This window comes from Dromiciops gliroides, chromosome 2, assembly GCF_019393635.1.
Source record: "Dromiciops gliroides isolate mDroGli1 chromosome 2, mDroGli1.pri, whole genome shotgun sequence".
In the NCBI taxonomy this organism is placed as follows: Eukaryota; Metazoa; Chordata; class Mammalia; order Microbiotheria; family Microbiotheriidae; genus Dromiciops; species Dromiciops gliroides.
This window is the reverse complement of record NC_057862.1, coordinates 458,529,676-458,553,858: the sequence shown is the minus strand read 5'-3', so window position 1 is coordinate 458,553,858 and position 24,183 is coordinate 458,529,676. Positions and strand designations below refer to the sequence as shown.

At 39.7% G+C, this 24,183-nt stretch overlaps 1 protein-coding gene across 3 annotated transcripts in view; it reads right to left on the bottom strand.

Annotated features, from left to right (window-relative positions):
* Window positions 1-23,931, bottom strand: part of RIPOR3 (RIPOR family member 3) — a 119,146-nt gene extending 95,215 nt beyond the window's left edge. For all 3 annotated transcript variants that reach the window (XM_043981529.1, XM_043981526.1, XM_043981531.1), the window contains exon 1: window positions 23,637-23,931. The gene's annotated coding sequence lies outside the window, so the exon portion shown is untranslated. The remainder of the gene's footprint in view (window positions 1-23,636) is intronic.
* Between the last annotated feature and the right edge of the window lie 252 nt (window positions 23,932-24,183).

Sequence of the window (24,183 nt, the reverse complement as noted above, 5' to 3'; positions counted from 1 at the left end):
AGCCTCACAACAATCCACCCCCACCCTCATTCCTAGGTAGATGCTGCTATTATCCCCATTTTATAGATAAGGAAACTGAGTCAAGCAGAGGTTAAGTGACTTGCTCAGGGTCACACAGCTAGGACATGTCTGAGGACATATTTGAACTCAATTTTTCCTGATTCCAGGTCCAGCCTCTATCTACTTCACCATTATTAAATCAATTAATGAATATTACCCTGACCATCCCAGCCCACAGTAACCTCTTCCTACCTTCTCAACTCTTGCAGCAATTACTAATTCTAACACTAAAAAACTATAAACTGCTTTATAATCAGCCTTTCTTTTCACTGTAAATTTAATCTTTTGTATCTGTTTCTTGTCTCCCTGACTAGGCAGCAAGATCTTCCACTGTTTCTAGCATGGAAAAACTATAGAGAGTAAGCATTCAATAAAATGTATTAAATGGAGGGATGATATGGTGCTGTGTTTATTCTGTTTCTATTGTACATTCTATTATGATATGTTTATCTCTTTCTATTATGTGTGTACTAAAGAACATTTCTTGCAGACACTCTACCCACTATGACCTACACACAGTGGGCACATAATAAACACTCGTGGAATTAAGAGTGCATTTGTTCTGTCTCTTACATAAAATGAAAACTCCTTGAGGGCGGAGAAAGGCAGTGCAGTGGAAAGACATTAGGCTTGGAAACACAAGACCTATATTTGAGTCTCATGAGCTGTGAGCCCAGGAAGTCACTTCTCCTTTCCAGTTCCTCGTCTATAAAACAAGACGGCTACACTAAGTCTTTAAGGTTCCTTCCTGCTCACACATTCTGTGTTCTAAGGTCTCTTCCTACTCTACATTCTACATTTTAAAGTTCCTTCTAACTCTGACATCCTGTATTCTGAGATCATTCCCTACTTTGAATTTCCATGAGTGACTTTCTAAGGATGTGTTATGACAAACTACAGACCTCAAGTTTGGGTTCAGTATGCTGCAAACTGTAAGGAACTTACACTGGCTGTTGTGTGCACATGTAGAAGTCTTTCAACTCTCCTGTCCTGTCTTTTTTATTTCCCAGGGCAATGAGGGTTAAGTGACTTGTCCAGGGTCACACAGCTAGTAAGTGTCAAGTGTCTGAGGCCAGATTTGAACTCTGGTTCTCCTGAATCCAGGGCCAGCGCTTTATCCACTGTGCCACCTAGCTGCCCCCTGTTAATGTATTCTCAATGGGAAAGAACAATACTGTGAACAAAAAAAAAGAAAAGTTTGAGAATCACTGTATGCACTCTACTCTCCCAGGGCACTTCCAGCTCTGTCGTTCTGATGCTAGCCATAAATGCAAAAAGATGCTGTCTCTTCTCTCTAGGTTGTCTCTGTTACTATTCCCAGGATAGAACCCAGGGTTCTGGAACTAGTAAGTGTTAAATAAATCCTGCTGTTACTGACCGACTCTTATGCCCAGCTTTACCAACTGCCTCCTTGAAGAGAAAGGACCCTGACTTCTGACTTTCCTCAAACTCCAAGTATGTTGTGAAAAGCAGCATCTGTCTTCAGTGAAATCTCTACTGTGTACCTAGACCACCTGATCAGAGTCTGAATTAACAAGATACCACAGGAAAGTCCACTAGATATTTCAGGGTTAAGACTTAAAAGGGTACATCTAATCAACCCCATCGTTTTACAGATAAGGAAACAGAGCTGTAGAGAATTAACTTGTCCAACCTAGTTAGAAGCAGAGCTAAGATTAAGACATAGACCTTCTGACTCCAAATCCAATATCCTTTTCACCATACTATAAAATCTCTCCCACTGCTAGAAATGCAGGATGCTAATTCCTCACAGCTTCCTGGAGAAATCACAAACAATTTCTCAGGGTACTGCTCTTTCCTGGTTCTTGCCCTACCTATCTGTCAGTTCCTTTTCAGTCTCCTTTGCTCTATCTTACTGCAAGTCATGCCTGTGCTAGCTGTGAGTGTCTCACAGGTCTCTGTCCTGGGTCCTCTTCTCTTCTCCTGTTCTATTACACTTGGTAACATCCATCATCAACACCCATGTACTCAGTTTTCATCTCTATGCTATTGATTCCCTAATTTATTTATTCAGTCCTAACCTTCCTCCAATTTGCATCTCCAACTGCCTATTGAACATATTGAACTGGGCATCCCATAGACATCTTAAACTCAACAGGTCCAAAACTGAAGGCATTATTTTTCCCCACAGACACTCTTCCTAACATTCCTAGTCCTGCCAGGGGTACCATTATACTCCCAGTCACCCAGACTTACCAGCTAGATCTCATTCAACTCTCTTACCCTCCATATCCAATCTGTTGTCAAGGCCTGTTGATTTTTTATCTTCATCAACATGCCTTGCATATGCTCTCTTCTCTCTTCTTACACTGCCACCGTCCTGGAGCAAAGCATCATCACCCCATGCCTGGACTATTGGAATAATCTTCTAGTTGGTCTCCCTGCCACAAGTCACTCCTGATTCCAGTCCATTGTCCCCTCAGCTGTCAAAATAATTTTCCTAAAATGCAAGTCTGACCACATTACCTCATTAAATTGCAAAGGTTCCATACCTCTGGGATCAAATACAAAATCCTTGGTTTGTTGTTCAAAGAAACTCATAACCCATCCCTTACCTTTTCAGTCTTCTTATACCTCACCTTGCCCTGCCATATACTCTGCAAGCCTATGACACTGGACTCCTTACTGTTCCTCAAAACAAAACATCCAATAGCAACAAACCAAAAATGCTTCATCTGGCCCCAGACATTTTCTTTCTTTTGTTTAAATTATATATATACACGTATATGTATATATATATAATTTAAACAAAAGAAATATATGTGCATGTCTTTTTCAATCAGTAAAAATCTGCCTTCTCACCCTACTATCTCTCTTTTTTTGGGGGGTGGGGCAATGAGGGTTAAGTAACTTACCCAGGGTCACATAGCTAATAAGTATCTGAGGCTGGATTTGAACTCAGGTTGATAAGTCTTCCGAACAACAGGTCTGGCACTTTATTCAGTGAGCCCTCCTGAATCCAGGGCCAATGCTTTATCCCCTGCACCACTTAGCTGCTCTCTCTTACCCTACTATCTCAACACACACACCCCAACTTAAGAACTAAAGAAAGTTAAACTCCATTACAAAAAGGTATAGTCAATCATAACAAATTTCTACATTAGCCATATTTTTCAAAATATTGGTCTTATTCTAAACTCTGACTTCATCTCTCTTTCAAGAAGTAGGTAGCATGCTTCATCACTAGTCTCTGGAATCATGATTGGTAATTACATTGGGGAGAATTCCTGATTTTTAAAAAATTATTTGCTTTTGCCACATTGCTATCATTTTAGAAATTGTTTTCCTGGTTCTATTCACTCCATTCAGCATCAGGTCATATAAGTCTTCCCAGGTTTCTCTGAAACTATCTCCTTCATCATTTCTTATAATTCAATAGTATTCTGTTACATTTATATACCATAACTTGTTTATTCATTCCCTATTTATGGGCACTCAGATTCTCATTCTTTGCCACCTTAAAAAAAGCTATAAATATTTTTGCACATCCTTAGAGTTTATTTTGCTGAGGACTAATACCTCCCTTAATCTACCTTCTGTCTAATCCCTCATCCTCCCTTCTCTGCTTTTACTACTGTTTCCCTATTGAAAGAAATATCATTCTGTACCCATATTAATTTTAATGGATTTCCACTGTGTGTATGCATATGTTCTTCCTTTATCTAGTTCAGATGAAAGGGAAATTCAAGCATCAGCTTCCTCATCCCCTCCTCCTTGTTTGTATAGATGTCTCTTTGTGCCCCCTAATTATATGACATATTTTCCCCTAACATTCCTTTCCTTCCCATCCCCTGAGGGGTATTACTCTTCCTTTCTCTTTACATTTTTCTCTTAAGATCATCAAGACATAGCAGAATCACTCTCAGTTCTTGTCTAATTAATTTCTTCTATGACTCTTGATAATAGGATGCAGAGTTGATGCATGTGTCATCTCCCTATGTTAGAATTTAAGCCATTTATCCTTATTTAATTAATTGTCATTGTTTCCCTTTTTGTTTCTCTTAACCCTTGTGTTTGAACTTCAAAGTTTCTCAGAAACTCTGATCTTTTTATCAGGAATGCTTGGAAGTCCTCTATTTCAATAAAGATCCATTTTTAACCCTGTAACACAGTTTTGCTGACTAAGTTATTTTTGGCTGTAAGATCATATCCTTTGCTTTCTAAAATATCATATTTCAAATTTTCTGTTCCTTTATAGTGGTGGTTGCTAAATCATGTGTAATCCTGAGTGTTCCTCCTCAGTATTTGAATGCTTTCTTTCTGGCTTATTGAAATATTTGTTAGTTGACCTGGAAGCTCTGGATTTTGGCTGTGATGTTCCAGGGAGCTTTTATTTTGGGGTTTCTTTTAAGAGGTGAATGGTAGATCCTTTCTATTTCCATTTCGCCCTCTTGTTCTAAGAGATCTGGCCAATTTCTTTTTAGATTTCTTGAAATATGATGCCTAGGCTTTTTCTTTGATCATGGCACTCAAATGGCCCAATGATTCTTAAAGTTTTTTTACTCAATCTATTTTTAGCTTAGTTTTTTCTTGTCATATTTTCCATTTCTGCTATTTTAACAGTGTTTTGACTTTATTTAATATTTCTTATTGTCAAATGTAGTCATTGAAGCCAATTTGTTCACTCAAATTTTCAGGGAGGTTGTTGTTTGGGCAAGGTTTTATACCTCTTCTGACAAACTGTTAATTCATTTTCCAATTCTTTCTTCTATAGTTGTCATTCCCCACCCCACCCCCATTTTTTCTTAAAGCACTTCATTTGATTTGTAGAACACTTTAAGCTCATTTTAAAAACTGTTGCTTCATTTCTGAAAATCTAGTTGGGGTAATGAGCATTAAGTGACTTGCCCAGGGTCACACAGCTAGTAAGTGTCAAGTGTCTGAGGCCATATTTGAACTCAGGTCCTCCTGAATCCAGGGCCGGTGCTTTATCCACTATGCCACCTAGCTGCCCCTTTGGGGCTTTTTTACATGAATGATGGTCCAATTAAACTGGCCTTCTTACTTCTCCTCAAAGATAGCACTCTATCTCCATGTCTAGAATGCACTCTCTCCTCACCTCTGCCTTTTAAATTCCCTTGTTTCAAAACTCAGATCAAGCACCACCTTTCCTGATCCCTATAGCTGTTATTGCTATCTCCCACACCCCAAAAAATTACCTTGTAGAGATTTGGGGGATTTATTTTATAGATACATATATGTGTTCATGTTGTCTCCCATGACAGAATGTAAGCTCCTTGAGGGAAGGAACAGTTTCATTTTTGTTTTTGTATCCCCAGCAACTAGCACAGTGCTTGGTATATATCAGTCATTTAGTAAATATCTCTTCATTGATTAAGATTTGAGGATGCCATCACCATTGACAGGTATTTTCCAGAGCTCAGAACACCACCACCCCAGTCCTCAAAGGGTTCAACACAACTAGAGAATCCCCAAACTGACCTCAATTTCTAGTCCAAATCCATTTCATTTGTCTAAACCTCCCCACCTAAGACCCAACATGGACAATTAAATTGGTCATCCTACTTGTCCATTTCTGACAAATGTCTGTTTCTGTTCTTCTCTATGGACCCACACTTCGGGATTCAAGTTTTAAGATCATTGAATCATTGATTGAGGACTGGAATGTACCTTGAGGATCCTAGTTCTATACTGCACTTCTACCCATTTCACATATTGGGAAAATAGGACCCAGAGAAAGGAAGCAGCTCATAGTAAATAAATAGCACAATCTGGGCTAACTCAAACAATGGCAGGATGAAACAATTCCTTCATCTTGCTATCTGTATGGAGGAAAATCCCTGGGAGAGGGACCTGCAAAGGCACAGGTCAAGTGGTCATTCCTCTGCAGATGAGGTCTATGTCTGAGGGCATAATGAGTTAGATGGATTTTATTCTCTCTATCTGTGTCTATTTGTCTCTTGGTCTCTCGGTCTGACTGTCTCTCTGTCTCTCTCTCCCTTTCCTCCCCTCTATCTTAAAGACTCTTTTATTCAAACCCTTAATTTTACAAAGGAGAAAACTGAGACCCAGAGAGGTTAAGTGATTAATCCAACATCACACACAAATAGCATATACTTGAACTGAGATAAAAATCCATGTGTTTTGATTCTAAATCAAGTGATCTTTCCAACATGCCATGTGTATAATGGTTTAGGGTATGAATTCTTCCCTGTCTGCATAGATCAAAGAACCACAGGATCATAGATTCAGATCAGTAAGGGACCTCAAGGGTTATCTACTCCAAACTCTTAATTTATAGATGAGTAAACTGAAGCCCAGAAAGAAATGAAATGCCTAAGGTTATAAAGATAGTAAGTAGTAGAACTGGGATTTAAGTTCAGGCCATCTTTTTCCAAATCCAATATTCTACTATGCCATGCTTGGCTCTCATTACCGCTTTACAACTTGGTAGATTGCCTCTGAAAGTAAGTATGGCCAAAAATCTTATCACTTCATGACCAACCCAAAGGTGAACCTCTCCAAACTTAAGCTGGTCTGAGGTTCATTAACAGTTATTGGGCCTTCCCATCCATGCTTGTGTTTCATTGGCATAATCTTTAAAACTTCTGGTCCACCTCCACAATAGGATGAAGCCCTGGACTTGGGCTTTAATAGAGGAAGGCAATATTATTATATTTCTATTAAGGTTTACTATTAAGACCATGGGAAAGATTAAATTGCCTAATAAAAGGATAGCTCAAGAAGATGGGATAGAAGCTATATTCATTGGTCCAGAATTACATTGGCACAAAGATAAGAGTCTAGTGAAATTCTGTCTTCCTTCCACCACTTTTCCATTACTCCCTTGGCCTCTGATCTGTTAAAATTCAGGTCAGGTGAGGCAGCCAATGAGGAAGGACTCAAATGATTACTTGAGATCTGGCACTTAATCTTTCCCAGGAGTTGCTAAAACATTTAACTAAAATAAACTCAAGTTCTGTTCTAAGGCCTACCATAAATCTGTTGGGGGATTTTTTTTTTTGGAAACTTCATACTAACTAGGATTTTATTAACAAAGAAATAGACAAAAATAAAATGACCTCAGATGCAATAACATTAAATCTTAATTGGAAGTAACCTCAGAGGTCACCCAGTTCAATTCCAATCTGAGCAGGAATCCCCAGTATGTGGTCATAAATGTAAGAGCAACATAAAATGAGTGACTGAATTTAAATAAATGAAGAAATTGGTCTAAGTTTAATTCTCTATTAAAAGGTCAGGAAAATTGAGGAGAATAATTAAAAATGAGTTTCTTACAGAAGACAATGGAGGTGTATTTGGGGTATGGGCACACTATACCATCTAACAAATAAAGGACTCCAAAGAACTAGGATAAAAGATACCCTAAGAACTGCTTCCTTCCTCTCAGCAGTGAGGCAGTAGACTATGGCTGCAGAACAAGGCATTCGCAGACATGGCTAAGATGCTCATCTATTTTCTTATACTGTACTTGTTACAAGGAGGGTTTTCTGGAGGTGATGATAGATCAGTAATTGGGAAGTCACAGTGATACCAAAGGGGGTGGGGGTGGGGGGAGAGAAGCATCAATATCTAAGAGGACTGGACAAAAAGACTGGAGCCCAGTCTTTATAAGTGTGTACAAATAGCATTTGGACTTTGAATCATGAGCTGGTTCTCTGATTTTTTTCCTGTCCACTTACTATGCAGTGAAGGCTTTTTGGTTGGCTATTGAACCAAAATTGGTTGTGCATACAAAAGGCATTGTCAGAACCAGTCTCTCTCTCTTTCCTAGTGGGAATTGAGGCAAAGACTGTTGTAATTCTTCAGGTGAGGAGAGAGGTAATAGCAATGGTGGCAGCATCCTCCTGCCTCCAGCTGCCTATAGGCACCCACCTAGTATAATACATGGTTGTTTCTTCGGCCCTTTGTTTTTGTTCCTTCCTGCACTTAGGTGAATAAGTATTGGAAATGGAATGGACCAGGCTATGACTTTGTGAGATCTTGAATGGTATGAAAATTGGAATTCATTTTAGAACATGCTGGTAACTGAGCCCAATGAATTGGAACCTGCCAGATAAGAAGGAATTTCTGCAAACAAAGGAATAACTTCATTCACTAATTATGCTGCATTTGGAAGTGAACTTGGTGAGACAAATGCTTTGTTTCAATTGCTTTAAGTTTAATTTTACACTTTCCAGGAAACCAAGGCAATACAATATAGGAGAGAATATGTCTCTGGGTTTTGGGAGAGAAATACTTTGTACTTTTGTTTTTGCTATGCCTTCTTAATAAATACCTCTCTAAATGCTCATTGATGTTAATTAGCTAAAAAATATTGAGGTTCTAATCATTGAGTCAATCATCGATATAAAGGAGATACTAACTGCAACTGGCAATTGATAATAAAGACCACAAAATGAAACAGAGACTCAAGCCAATAGCTTTAGAGGATACCCCCTAGAAGCCTGAGGGGAAGATATTTTGTTGTTGTTCGGCCGTTTCAGTCAGCTGACTCTTCGTGACCCCATTTGGAGTTTTCTTAGCAAAGATACTTGAATAGTTTTCCATTTCCTTCTCCAGATCATTTTACAGATAAAACAGGGTTATGTGACTTGCCCAGGATCACACAGCTAATAAGTATCTGAGGCCAGATTTGAACTCAAGAAGATGAGTCTTCCTGGCAACAGGTCTGGCACTTTATTCAGTGAACCACATAGCTGCCTGAGAACATATAGCTATCCTTGATTTGAGGAAGGCTACTCATTAGTGTGCATGATGGTTGGGCGAATAAGTACAAAGAATATAAGGGCTACAAATACATATTTAAAAGAAGAACCATTAGCAGAACAGAAAATGGGCTGGTACCACAGCAAGAGTGATAAATAATAAGTGGGGAGCTCATATGTTCTTTTTCTTCTGCTTTTTTTTGTGGGGCAATGAGGGTTAAGTGACTTGCCCAAGGTCACACAGCTAGTAAGTGTCAAGTGTCTGAGGCTGGATTTGAACTCAGGTCCTCCTGAATCCAGGGCTGGTGCTTTATCCACTGCACCACCTAGCTGCCCCATATGTTCTTCTTATAACATCATGTTGTCAGAAGAAATCAAGGAAATACCCTAGTGTATTGGATTGGACTTCCTGTGTTAAACTTATTGGGATGGCATGGCCAAAGGTCACCTAAAATGGACAGGCATAGATGGGTTGTAATCAGCATCATTAGAGGGAATATGTAAATCAGTGAAATAATATGCTCATTTGAGTTTGTTGGGGCAGGATGCTTCCAAGATGCACTGACTGGCTTTATCTTATTTTGGTTTTTAATCATTGTACAGCAATATATTTTAAGGTAAAATTAATCATTAGTAGATTGCTGTCACCTCTGTCACCTGCAGTTGAATGGACGGGAACCTCCACTATTCCCCCTTTTCCCTAAAGGAAACTACTCCACCCAACCTATAAATATTTCTTTTTTTTCTTTTTTCTTTTTTTTGGTGAGGCAATTGGGGTTAAGTGACTTGCCTGCAGGGTCACACAGCTAGTAAGTGTTAAGTGTCTCAGGCCGGATTTGAACTCAGGTCCTCCTGACTCCAGGGCCGGTGCTCTATCCACTGCGCCACCTAACTGCCCCCAACCTGTAAATATTTCAAAATCCTATTTTATATTTTAATTATAAAATCATTAGTTCTCTTCTTCCTCCAGCTCAGTGAGCAGAACAAATAGCCCGTTAGCCTAATTTTTTTGGTAAGAAAAGGTTGAGGGGCAGCTAGGTGGCTCAGTAGATAGAGCACCAGCCCTGGATTTAGGAGGACCTGAGTTCAAATCTGGCCTCAGACACTTAACACTTACTAGCTGTGTGACCCTGGGCAAGTCACTTAACCCCAATTGCCTCACCAAAAAAAAAAAAGGTTGAGAAGTTAGCGGTATTTCTAGCTGTTATCATTTCAATTCTTACCCTGAGCAATCTCTTCCTTCTTCCTCAGATCCTAAACTTTCTGCCACTCTTCCAACATGACCAAAGAATGCCAAACCAAGGAGGAAAGAAGACAGGATTCTTGTGTCTCCCTCCCAGCTTTCATACAGAATCACTGAATTTCAGAGCTGGAAGGGACTTTAATGGCCCTCTAGTCCAATCTATACCAAGAAAAAAAGTCTTAGTTATAGCATAGCCAAGTGGTCATTTAGTAGTTTTAGCTATCCTAAAATATCATACAATATAAAAAATTAAAGAGATCTTCTAGTCCCACATGTACATGAGTAAGAATTCCTTCCATGATGTCACCAAGAGGCTACTGAGCTTCCTATTGAAAAGCTAAGTGGTACAGTGGATAGAGCACTGGCCCTGGAGTGAAGAGGACCTGAGTTCAAATTTCACTTCAAACATTTACTAGCTATGTGACTTTGAGCAAGTCACTTAACCCCAATTGCCTTAAAACATCCAGGGCCATCTCTAGTCATCTTAATGTATATCTTGACATTGGATCCAGATAGCTGGTGACCTTGCACAGCCCTCCCTCATTGAAATCCAATTCACTGGGGCAGCTAGATGGCACAGTGGTTAAAGCGCTGGCCCTGGATTCAGGAGTACCTGAGTTCAAATCCAGCCTCAGACACTTAACACTTACTAGCTGTGTGACCCTGGGCAAGTCACTTAACCCCCATTGCCCCACCAAAAAAAAAAAAAAAAAAAAGAAATCCAATTCACTGCATGTCATGACATCACCCTGATGTCATGGACCTCTTTGAGAATGAATGGCAAACAACAACAGTAATAGCTTTCTTCAAAGCTCAGGTAATGCTCTTCTGTCTATGAGAAGTCTGTTTTTATGCCCCTGGTTGTTGATGCCCTCTCCTTCCTCATATTATCTTATCAGTTTTCATGCTCTATTCCAATAGAATGTAATTCCCTTGAGGACAGGGGACCATTTCTTTCATTTTTGTCTTTATATGCTTAGAGGACCTTGCAAATAATAGGTACTTAGTAAATATTTGTTCAATCAAATTGTGAACTGACTACCTTCCAAGAAAACCCATTCCATTTTTTGGACAGTTCAAATTGTTAGGAAAAATTTCCTCCCCATGTAGCTAGAGTTTGGCATCTCTGCAATGTTTACCTGTTAGTCCTAGTTCTAAACCCACAGTGTGAGAAGTTAGAATACTGTGTCACTTATTTCAGAGAGACAGCGAAGCAACCTCTTCTCTAGCCCCTCCTCAAACATTCCTAAAAGGTCCTAAAGTAGAAAAACAAAAAAATCAGCTGGATCCGGTTGGTGCAGGTTGAGGTGGGCTAAGTGAACTTTAATAAACCCAACTTCTTTCTGCACATGCTTAATAAGTATTAATGAGTTCATAAATATTAACTTCTCTGTCTCTGGGCAGGATTTGACAGCCATCTCCTGAACATGTGATGTATAAAGGAATATGTAATGGGGAGAGAACATACTGAAGGGTTACATAGGTAGACTTCCGGGAAGACTGTGAACCTCCCATCCAATTGGAGAAAGGAGGGGGAGGGACCTTAAGGGATATAAGCTTGTCTGTGGCTTTGTTCAAAGGCACTCCTCTGAGCTTATGGAGGGGTGTTCATTATCTAGAGAATGCAATAAAAAGCCTTCATCCACATTCTACTGTAAATCTGATTATTTGTAAATACTTTACTTCCAACAATAGCGCAGGTGTACACATACACACACACACACACACACACACACACACACACACACACACACAAGAACTTGAAAACCCTAGGAAGCAACTGAAGCCAACAACTAGGGAAGTACCAACCGATATATTGGTATGGTGGTACCAGGCCACAAGACTCAGATATGGACAGCCCAGGCCCAGGATTCTCCTTAACACTCTGTTCTGAAGACATGAGAAAGAACTGTGAAGATTCAATATTCTGGAAGGCCAAACTCCAGGAAATAGAGGTCAGCACAATAACTTAGGGCACCCTGGATAATACCAAATAGGGCTAACCACCCCAACCAAAAGTGCAGCAGGGCCAGAGCACAGCCCTGCCACAAAGCCATAGTTCCAGAACTAAAACTGGAGAGATGAGAAAAAAGAAGAAAACACTGACTAGTATAAAAGTTATTGCACATCTAATTGTGACATATACAAGCTGAGACTTAGAGGAAAAATGGATTTCTCACAAGGACTACATAAATACCTAGAAAAAAATGAAGCAAGATTTTTTTCCCAAAAAATCTTTCAAGGAAAGAATAGGAAGAACAAATAGTATAGAAGGAAGAATTGGTAAACCTTAGCCCCCCAAAAAGGACTCCCTAAAAACCAGAACAAACCATACAGAAATTAACAACTCTGAGATATTAGAATAAAATCCAAAGATTAAAAAAATAGAAGAAAATGTAAGATATTTAGAAAACAAAATTGACCTATAACATAGGTAAAGGAGAGTTAATTTAAGAATCATGACTTCCCTAGAAACTATGATTTTTTTTTAAAGTCTGGACACTATATTCCAAGAAATCATAAAGAAGGATTTCCAAGATCTATTAGAACTAGAGGGAAAAGTAAAAATAGACAGAATCCCCTCATCACCTCCTGAAAGAAACCTGAAAAAAGGAAAAGTTTCATAGCCAAAATTCATGGTACCCCTGTCAAAGAAAACTTTCTGTGAGGATCTAGAAAGAAGGAATTCAAGAACCAAGGAATTACAATTGTGATTGCACATGACCTGGAAGCTTCTTCAAACAATGAGAGGAGATCTTGTATTATAATATTCTAAAATGCAAAAGGATATAGGCTTAGAATAAAAATAATTTACCCTGAAAAGATGAGTACAATTCCTACAGGGAAAATGGATCTTTATGGGGCTAGAGGAAATTCAAGCATTTTTATTAAAAAGATCAGAGTTGAGTGGAAGGGCTAAGAGGAAGGATGATTACTCAGAGGGAATAGCCACACATAAAACAAATTTCCCTTAAAAGAGGATTTAAAGTGTCGGAAAGAAGCACTAGAATCTAAGGAGGTACCTAAGATCACCTCTTAGACTACTGGGGAGTGGCTAAGCAAATTATAGTATTTGAATGTAAAAGAATATTGTTGCACCATAAGAAATGACAAAAGAAATGATTGTACAGAATCAGATAATATGAGTTGACCCAACAATTTATTAAAAGAAAGCAACATTGTAAAGAAAGTCAACCTTGAAAGACTGATCAAATCATTGACCAACCATGTCTCCAAAGGACCTATGATGAAGCATAAGGTTGCCCACCTCCTGAAAGATAATGTTCACAAGGCCTAAAGACACATTTTTAGGCACAGCTATTGTATGGATTAATTTTGCTTGACTATGTTTAAACAAGAGTTTCCCCCCCTTTCTTTCTCTCAAATACATTTGGGGGAGGGAGGGATTGTTCATACAATTTGACCTAGTAATACCACTACTAGGTCTGTATCCCAAAGAGATCATAGAAGAAGGAAAAGGACCCATATGTACAAAAATATTTATAGCAGCTCTCTTTGTGGTGGCAAAGAATTGGAAATTGAGGGAATGCCCATCAATTGGGGAATGGCTAAACAAGTTGTGGTACATGAATGTAATGGAATACAATTATGCTATAAGAAATGATGAGCAGGAGGATTTCAGAGAAACCTGGAAGAATTTGCATGAAATGATACTGACTGAGAGGAACAGAACCAGGAGAACATTGTACACAGTAACAGCAACATTGTGTAATGATCTACTTTGACAGACTTGGCTCTTCTCAGCAGTGTAATGATCCAAAACAATTTCAAAGGACTCATGATAGAAAATGTTCTCTACATCCAGAAAAAAGAACTGTGGATTATGAATGCAGAATGAACCATACTGTTTCTACTTTGGGGCTATTTTTTTCCTTCTTTTTTGAGGTTTTTCCCTTGTACTCTGATTTTTCTTTCACAATATGACTAATGCAGAAATATTTTTAATGTGATTGTACATATATAACCTATATCAGATTGCTTTCCGTCTTGGAGAGGGGGAAGGGAAGGGAGAGTAGGATAAAAATTTGGAACCAAAAATCCTATGCAAACAAATGTTGAAAACTATCCTTACATGTAACTGGAAAATAATAAAATATTTTTATAAAAATAATGTATGGAAGAAAACAGAAACATCAGAAAGAAGCACAGACAAGCAGGATAGCTTTGAAAGTAACATGTAGAATTTAATATATACTTTTAAAAAGCAAATGATATATTTTTTAAAAAAGCAAATGATATGAAATGGAGACCCAGGTTCACATATAATCCTCTTTTCTATATTCTTCTGCATTTATATTCAGAATAAAAATATTACAGAAAAACAGAACAAAAAAGGAATGTTTGTTGGGTTAGATTGGATTGGACTTTCCCCTTAGGCAAAAGCAAGCTATTTTTATGTCTGTAATGCAGCACCATTAAAATGTGCACTATTATAAATTATCAAAGATAACCTCTTTTCCTTTAATATCAAGTTCTGATTCAATTCCATGAAGTTATTGGCATCTTCTTCCTCCAAAGAAACAGCTTCACTGAAATGGTTTTTACCGACTTTTAATGACCTGAGTGAATCACTTTTCAAGGGAGAAAAAGTTTTTAAGGATTTAATGGTCTCTTGGTGGTGAATAAATCACATCTCAGTAGAGTATTTTTCCAATGTGTTGTCTCAAGTAGAGACTCCTAAAATGCTAGCAGATGTAGGGAGTGAAATGTACAACCACTAACACACATTCACACATGCACACGCATATGCATACACAGAAACACATGCAAGTCAGCTAACCACATATGTGAAGGATGTGCAAAAAGAATGATTCAGTCTCCAAAGTATGAGCACAATTTCAAATTTGCCACTATGAAGATAGTGACTTTTAAACAGTACTCCAAAATTCAAATGCTTTCTAGGGGAAACACATCTGTGGGTGTGTGCTGGGGAAAGAACATTATCTTGGAAGCCTAGATACTTGTCTTATCATCTACCAGGATCCAAAGTACAGTCAATTTTCAATGAACCCACGATGTAATCTGAAGTTATCCACAACCTCTACCTCACCATATCACAGTTAACTTGCTTATCTACCAGAAGGTGAGCAGGGAAACAACTGATAAAGTTCAATAAATGGATTTGCCTGCCAATATTTGCCTGCTCTTGAGCAACTCTGATCATAGTTCCAGTGAGGATGACTGTTGAAAGGAGCCTTGGTGTTGCAGAAAAAGTTCTCTGAATCAGAAAACCTGAGTTTTAACCTGAATTCTCACTGTGTGATCATCAACAAGATACTTTAACTTCTTTGGGCCTCAGTTTCCTCATCTGTAAAATGAGGCTAATACTACTTGTACTACTGATCTCACAGGACTGCTATAAACCTTAAAGTACTTTGTAAAATGGACAGTACCTTCCATTTCTTCTTTTAAAAAGTGAAGGGTGAGGGCAGCTAGATGGCACAGTGGATAGAGCACCGGCCCTGGAGTCAGGAGTACCTGAGTTCAAATCCGGCCTCAGACACTTAACACATACTAGCTGTGTGACCCTGGGCAAGTCACTTAACCCCAGTTGCCTCACTAAAAAAAAAAAAAAGTGAAGGTCAGGACAGCTAGGTGGCACAGTGGTTAAAGCACCAGCCCTGGATTTAGGAGGATCTGAATTCAAATCCAGTTTCAGATACTTGACACTTACTAGCTGTGTGACCCTGGGCAAGTCACTTAACCCTCATTGCCCCGCAAAAAAAAAAAAAGTGAAGGGCAATAGATGTGGAACATTACAAATAGTGTCAAACTGAGTTGAGGTCTTAGTGTTATTGCATTCCTTTTTTTTTTTTAATGATTTATTTCAAGGGATAGCTTGATGAGGAAAGGGTGAGGAGAAAGCTATATTTAGAAATGAACATCATATATAAACTAAAAATGTCAATAATTTTTTAAAGTAAAGCACTATTTCTTTGTCCACTGTGCCACCTAGCTAACCCATGATGACATCTTTAAAAGGGGAGGGGGAAGCGGAGAGGTGGAATGGTGAGAGGTAGCTCACATGAAGGAAACAAGAAAAAAGTTCATGGAGGAGAGGGGAAGAAGGGGAAGAAGTGGGGGAGTGAATGAACCTTACTATCATCAGAATTGGCTCTAAAAGGGAATAACATACATACATAAGTGGGTATAGTAATATATTTTTGCCCTGAGGAAAAGTGGGAGGGGAAGGAGATAAAGGGGGGGAGAAGAAGAGGGGAAGGAGGGAAGGGAAGTTTGGGGGAGGGAGCAATAAAAAGCAAAACACTTTCGAGGAAGGTGATGTTCTACATAACAGCATATGTATGACATATATTGGATGGCTTGATTTCATAGGGAGAGTTGAGAAGGAAGAAACATTTAGAAAACAGAATTAGCTCAAAGACCTTAACCTCATCAGAGTGGGCTCAAGGAGGGAATAACATACACACCCAATTGGGAGGAGTAATCTATTTAACCCTACAGGAAAGTAGGAGGGGAAGAGGATAAGGAGGAAGGGTGAATGAAGGGAGGATAGAGCAGGGGAGGGGGCAGTCAGGGGCAAAACACTTTTGAGGAGGAATAGGGTAAAATAAGATAGAAAATAGAGTAAATATCATGGAAATAGTTATGATGATTGACTAAAATGGCAAAACATATGGTACCTACTCTGCTAGGCTATTGTGAAGAAAATTCTTTGGCAAGTTTAAGGTACTATATAAAAGTTGTGATGAACAGGATGCTATCAGAAAAACCTGGAAAGACCCATATGAACTGAAGCAGAGAGAAATGTACTATATACAAAATAACAATAGTGTAAGGTGATCTGCTGGGAAGCACGTGGTTATTTGCAGCAAGGCAATGATCCAATATAACTCTGAAGGACTTATGAACATTGCAATACATCTACACATGTACTGATGGTATCTGAAAATAGACTAAAACACTTTTTTTTGGACAATTCCTTAATCTGAAGTTTTGTTTTTATCTGTTTTCTCTCACAACCTAGCTAATGTAGAGATGTTTTCCATGACTACTCATGTATAACATATTGAATTGCTTGAGTTCTTGGGGTAGGTGGTGGGAAGGGAGGGAGGAAGAGAAGTTGGAACTCAAAATTTCAAAAAATTCATGTCAAAATTTGATTTTACATGTAATTTGGAAACTAAAATTCTAAATAGAAAAAAAAAGTAAAGTAAAACACCATAGAAATGCATACAATATTGTTATTTAAGAAACCCCGTGCTTATCTATAATAGAAATAAGGATAGAAATGCTTGCCAAAATGCTCAGATACCTCATACATTTGAAGGTAATCATTCTCCAATTTTGCAAAATGAATGATCTACTATGATCATTGTAGGTAAAAAGAGGTGCTAGGGGAGCAGCTAGGTGGCGCAGTGGATAAAGCACCAGTCCTGGATTCAGGAGTACCTGAGTTCAAATCCGGCCTCAGACACTTGACACTTACTAGCTGTGTGACCCTGGGCAGGTCACTTAATCCCCATTGCCCTGCAAAAAAAAAAAAAAAAAAAAAAAAGAGGTGCTAGGATGAGGGATGGTTCAGTGCCTGCTAGATGGTTCGGTGCTGGACCTGGAGTCAGGAAAATCTGAGTTCAAATCCAGTCTCAAACATTTACTAGTCATGTGACTCTAGGCAAGCCATTTGACTTCTGTTTGCCTTAATCCATTGGAGAAGGCAATGGCAAACCACTCCAATATCTTTGCCGAGAAAATCCCACAAATCGTATCGGCATACCATTGTCTGTGGAGTCACAAAGAGTAGGACATAATTGTACAACTGAGCAATGAGGACAAAGGATGGGAACACAGTAGAAGTTATTGTGTGTAGGGAAACCCTCAAAAATTCAATGCTTAAGACAGCTAGGTGGTACAGTGGATAAAGCACTGGCCCTGGATTCAGGAGGACCTGAGTTCAAATCTGGCCTCAGACACTTGACACTTACTAGCTGTGTGACCCTGGGCAAGTCACTTAACCTCATTGCCCCGCAAAAAAATAAATAAATAAATGCTTAGCATTCAATCAAATAGTAGCAAATAGTCATAGTTTTACTAGTGTCAGTAGCAGCAGTAGTAGTCGTCATCATCATCATCATCATCGACAAAGAGGGAGCAGGGTATAACGATTAGGGAGCCAGCAAGACCTGGGTTCATGTCCCGTCTCTGACATGTACTTGCTATTTACTTAATTTCTTGGTATTCTGGGCCAGAGGCACCTGACTCAAATAGAAATAGAGTTTGACACTTCTGATCCGAGCAACTCAGCAAGCCTATAACTGGTAGTGAGCATGCCAACCTGCACTAGTAGAGGGATCCCCAACCTGGGGGGTTCTCTAGAATAGTGAAATAAATGGTCTAGCCAACTCTCATTTCTGTGGCTATTCAGGATTTACAAAGCACTTTCCTCACAATACTATGAGGTAGATAGAGCAAATAGTTCTGTGTCTAATTTACATATATGGTGACTGAGGCTCAGAAAGGTTAAATGACTTTTAAGTGTCATAAGCCAGGATTTGAACTAGGTCTTATGACTCTACAAACAGCACTCTTTCAACTACAACATACAAAGTAGAAGACAGAATGAATCTGGAATCCAACTAAGCAAAAAAGAAAGTATCCCTCCTCCCTTTAGAAGAGGATTCATAAAAAGAATCTAAAAGCCTACTAGACTCCATTACTGAGCAAGCAGACACAAGGACCAACCAAGTTCTGGGTATGGATACAAATATATTACCTCTCTGTGGGCAGAGACCGACAGACCTCATCATTTCTTATTTATTTATTTACTTACTTACTTATTCATTCATTCATTCACTTATTTATTTATTTAGGGTTTTTTTTTTGGGGGGGGGGGAATGAGGGTTAAGTGACTTGTCCAAGATCACACAGCTAGTAAGAATCAAGTGTCTGAGGCCAGATTTGAACTCAGGTCTTCCTGAATCCAGGGCCTGTGCCCCCTAGCTGCCCCCAGACCTCACTATTTCTACCTTAACAGGTCTTTTTTTTAAGGGTAGGGATTCATTAATAAAGTTTATCTACAGTTAATTTCTAGAATTATAGAACACATTAACAATTAGACATGTACAAAAGTAGAAAAGGGTGCCTTGAGGGGGTGGCTAGGTGACGCAGTGGATAAAGCACTGGCCCTGGATTCAGGAGTTCCTGAGTTCAAATCCAGCCTTAGACACTTGACACTGGCTGTGTGACCCTGGGCAAGTCACTTAACCCCCATTGCCCTGCAAAAAAACAAACCAACCTCCCCCCCCCCCCCGAAAAGGGTGCCTTGAGAGGGAGTAGATTCTGCCTCCTTGAAGGTCATTAAGCAGTGGTTGAATGATCAGTTACGATGTATGGTATAGTACACATCGTTTTCACATATTGGTTGCACTAGAGGGCCATTGAGGTCACTTCCAGCTCACAAATTCTGTGGTTTTGTGAATGCATAATATCAAAGCCATGATGAACACTAGAATATAGAATGTTAAAACTGGAAGGGGCTGTAAAAATGTGGAATGTCAGCCCTGGAAGGTATCCTTAGCACATAAAACATAGAACATTAGAGCTGGAGGAACTTACAGATCACATTGTCCAACACTTTTTTAGAAATAAGGAAAATAAGACTCAAGAATGTTAAATGACTAACCCAAAGTCATATAGTCAGTTAATGGGGGACATCAGACTTGAACCCAGGTCTCCTAGATCCCAGTTTAGTGGTCTCTACATCACAGAGTGAAAATAGAAAGGTGCCTACATCCTTTAGCTTTCTGCTCCCCTCCTCCAGTCCTGGACAACAGGTATAATTAGGAGCCACTGGACTGGAGCTTGTGTTCGAAACAGATCTCAAGATGGAACATTCTGTAGTAGTCAACTTCTTTCCACAGTCAATTACGGTGAGCAGGCCTCCCAGATCATTTTTATAGTATTTCTTGGAGTAATGACAAGGCAAATGAAATGATCCACAGGACCCTTTCATCACTAACAAGCATGTCCAAAGGGCAGGGGATGGGGGGAAGAGGAAGAGGGGGAGAAAAGATAAATCATGTGGGGTTTTTCCTTAAGATTTTTATCCTTGAGATAATCAACAAAATTCACAGCTCCACTTTTGACATGTTGGTGTTGAGAATGCTGTGCCGAAGCTGAACTAATTGGCAACAGAAATGGAATTTTTTTCCACAAGTATAAATATTTTTTCTTATCCTAGGGAATTACCCTTTGGATTAGGTATTCCAGACATGTTCATGTGTAGCTACTACGAGCAATCTCACCCAGGGGAAGCCCAAAAAGAGCTTTGCACGGTCATGACAAGAAGTAGAGTTCTTTCTACTTCTTCACAGCATCAAAGTGCATATGTTTTTATTCTCATTTTACCAGCTTCCTTAAGGAAGTTTGATTGCTCTAGTTAAGTTCTATCTACTACCTGTATGACCCCAGGCCATTCTCTTATTCTCTTCTGTAAAATGAAGAGGTTGGACTAATTGACCTTTAAGGGCCCTTCCAGCCCTCAATCTGTGATTCTGACTTGCAGGCATTCACACAGCTCTCCAGTGGTAGGGGTTGGATTTTAATTTAGAACCTCCTTTCTCCCAGTTCCTAGCCCAGTTCTTCAAGTACAATACCGCTTCTCCCAAACTGTTCTTTTTTTTTTCTTTTTGGATATGAGGAAGACCTTTCAGCCCAACACCTAAACTACTTCTTCTATGTTAGCATTCTAGTGCGTTAAATTTCCGTTATTCTTGAATATTCTTGAATAGCTGGTAAGCAGAAACAAAACAGCTGCATTACAGTGACCGGATATAGTTTGTTTCATGCTCTGGGTTTCTTCAGGCTTCAGAATATGTGGGCATATGTATGATATATACTGGGGATATAGCATAGTGGCTCTTAGTTTCAAACTCTTTCTTATGGACCAGAAGAAAATATTATACTAGAAATCAGTAAACCTGATGAATAGTTCCAGCTTAGCTATTATCACAGAATCTCAGAGTTGGATGGGGGTGGGGGGGCAGCACTCAGGGGTCATCTAGTCACCTCTGTAGGAATATTCTCTATAATAACCCCAACAAGTAGTTATCCAGCCTTCAGTGTAACACCTCCAGTGATAGAGAACTCACTATATCCCAAGGCAACTTGGTCCATTTTTGAACATCTCTAATTGCTAGGAAGTTGTTCGGTTTTGTTTTGTTTTTTCACATTGAGCTAAAATTTGCCTCTGTTAGTGTATTACACTGGTACATTGATTCTCATGGCAAGCTACATACACACAAGGGGTTGATACATGTGCTTCCCTTGGGACACTTTATCTACCTTTGGTGAAGTTCAGACACCATCACAGAGTCTGTGCACAGGTCACGCCACTTTCTGGTGACATGGCATTCAGGTTCAGCAGACACTAAAAACCTATCCATTTAATCACTATTTGAGGCTACTCTTACCATTTAGGGTACACCCACTAAGGACCTATAGCAGGACAGCACCTAGCACAATGGACCACATATTGTGGGTGCTTAATAATTGCTGTAGGATTGATCTGATAGCTTGAGAATTCTGTGTGTCAATTCTCACATCTGTTCTCATTTATCAAATAAATGTTGTGAGTTTGGGGAACTAAATATGTAGACTAGGGAATGGAAAGGAGTGAAGGAAAGAGTTAAGGGCAGGCTGTTAAAGTTGGTATGCTCAAGGTGAGCCATATAGCCACCGTATTGCTCCATTCATTTAAGGCATTTCCATTGGTCCTTCAGATTTCATTTTCTCATCATATGGGGAGAGAATTCACAGAATAACTAGCATTTAATGAACCCACATATTCACTCAAATAAAGAACTTTATGTCAGGCACAAGGAAAGAAGTACCAGGAATAAAGAAAACAATATGGATTTTTTATCTTTTTAGTAGACAAGACTGATGTTACATTGTTCCTACATTGGCATTAGTACCCATTAAACACTATTCTTGAAATTATACCACTTCATCACAATGAATACTCCCAGAAAATTTTCTCTTCCTCTAAGCACCCTTTGGTGCTTGAGAGTAATGCAGTAATAATCTACATTTTACAGTAGGGGAAACTGAGACTTAGAGAACTTAAATTACTTGTCTACAACTTTAACTTTAATAAGTGATGAAGCCTGAGACTCAATACAGGTCTTCTGCCTCTTTCCCTTTTAACATGGTGATGGATTCCAGTTGATAGAAAGCTGGAGAAACAATATATACCACAACTTCTTGACCATTCTGAGATCTGGGCTTCCCAGTAGCAACTCTGTTTACTGATGCACAATGCCTCTCTGAAAGGCAGTCTGTCAATGATACCTGGTCCCTAAAGACCATGTACCTTCAAACCTGACTTTGATTAGATCTGATGATCAAAGAGGGACTTCTCAAAAAGGCAAATAGGCCTTTGGTTTGCCACCTGCATGAGGCAGGAATAGGAAAGTAGTAACCTATACCTGAACTGTGCCATGCCCACAGTGGGCACCCAATAAATGTCAGTGGAAATGATAGGAATGGGGCTCAGGAAACTCTCCCAAGAGCTTTGGGCAGATCCCTTAGCTTTCTTATCTATAGAATAGGGGTGAGGGGTGAACCAGATCTCCAAGGTCCTCTCCAACTCTAAAATCTTCTGATCCCATATCTCATCCTCTCCTGTTTAATAGGCGCCTACTTCCTATTCCTTACTGGTCATCATTGGACACCTTGTCTTAGAAACCCATTCCAGATCATTAAAGCCAGAAAGTACTTCAGAGATCATCCCTTCTAGTCCAATGGAGTAAACCAAAGTCCAGAAAAGAGAAGCTATTTATCCAGTCAGATAGTGAAGTAGTAAACCCAGGTCTCCTAACTCCTTGTCTAAACTTTTCCCAGTCTACCATACTGTCCTTCAGTTTCCTTCTCTGGAAAGTGAGAGGGCCCGATCAGATGAGCTCTTAGGTTCCTTTCAGTTCTATTTCTCTGTTCCTAAAATATGATTCTTCTCTCTTTGGGAGTACAGAAAACATATTCAGGGCTATGCAAGCAACTTACCATTAATGTTAATGCACGGTCTCCCAGAAAGATCAAGCTATGGAAGTCACCTTACACATTTTACAATTCTGCTTTGTCCAGAGTATCATTGAGGACCAAGATGATTTAAAACAGATTTTTGAAAGCACTAAACTGAATTGGAACAAAATTCAGTAAAGGCATGTGCCACCACCCTCACCCACCCTGCCTCCTCCCCTTACCCCTTGAAAGCCTCCCCCAACTCAACAGTAAATTCCATCAGTCCCTACCCCCAATCACAGGGTGGATGCTGTCCTCTCCCCCCTCCTATTGAAACATCCTCTGCAAAGGCAAAAGCCAAAGGAAGGTCTGGTTGCTCTGTTTTCCCTTTAAGTGCATGCCCACCCCTTACAAATATTGCTTACCCTCTCTCCTTAGTGATGCTCCCTGGCCACCTATGCCCCAAGCCAGGGACCTTCACCTGCAGAGTTCCAGAGAGATACATACATGTTCTAGGTCTATTCCTCATTCCATCTAGAGGTTCCTTTTAAAATGTCTTTCCCCTCCTACCCAGCACTGTATATTAACATGCATCGATACATAAACAAATACATATTCACCATTGAGCAAGTCTGGCCTTTCAGGAAAATGTCAATTTCTTTTTCTTCTTGTTTTCCCCCCTATAGTTGCAATTAGGTGTCACGTTTCATCTTCACAGAGCTCCTGGGGATTGGTGATGATTATAAATAACTGGTTAAAAAACAAACCAAACGTCCATCTAGGTTGGACTGCTGGGTTCTCTTGGTCACCGGGAAGCAAGGTCTCTGTGTTTCTATCTCTCCCCCGTCCACCCACACCTCACCACAAAGTCTTCTCCCTGATGTAGGAGAAGCCAGAGTTCTGCTGGGCGCTGATAGCGGCAGCAAGCTCGCTTATCTGTGCGGGTGTCAGGGCGCAGCCAGCGCTTGGGGTTCCAGGAAGCCGGGCTCGCCCGGCCAGTGGCGCTCTCTCGCTCTGTCTCTCTCTCTCTCTCTCTCTCTCTCTCTCTCTCTCTCTCTCTCTCTCTCTCTCTCTCTCTCTCTCTCTCTCTGGATGCTGCTGCCTGCCTACCCCGTCAGTGTCCCGACCAGCCTCTGCCAGGGAGAATTCCACGCTGCTCCCCGCCAG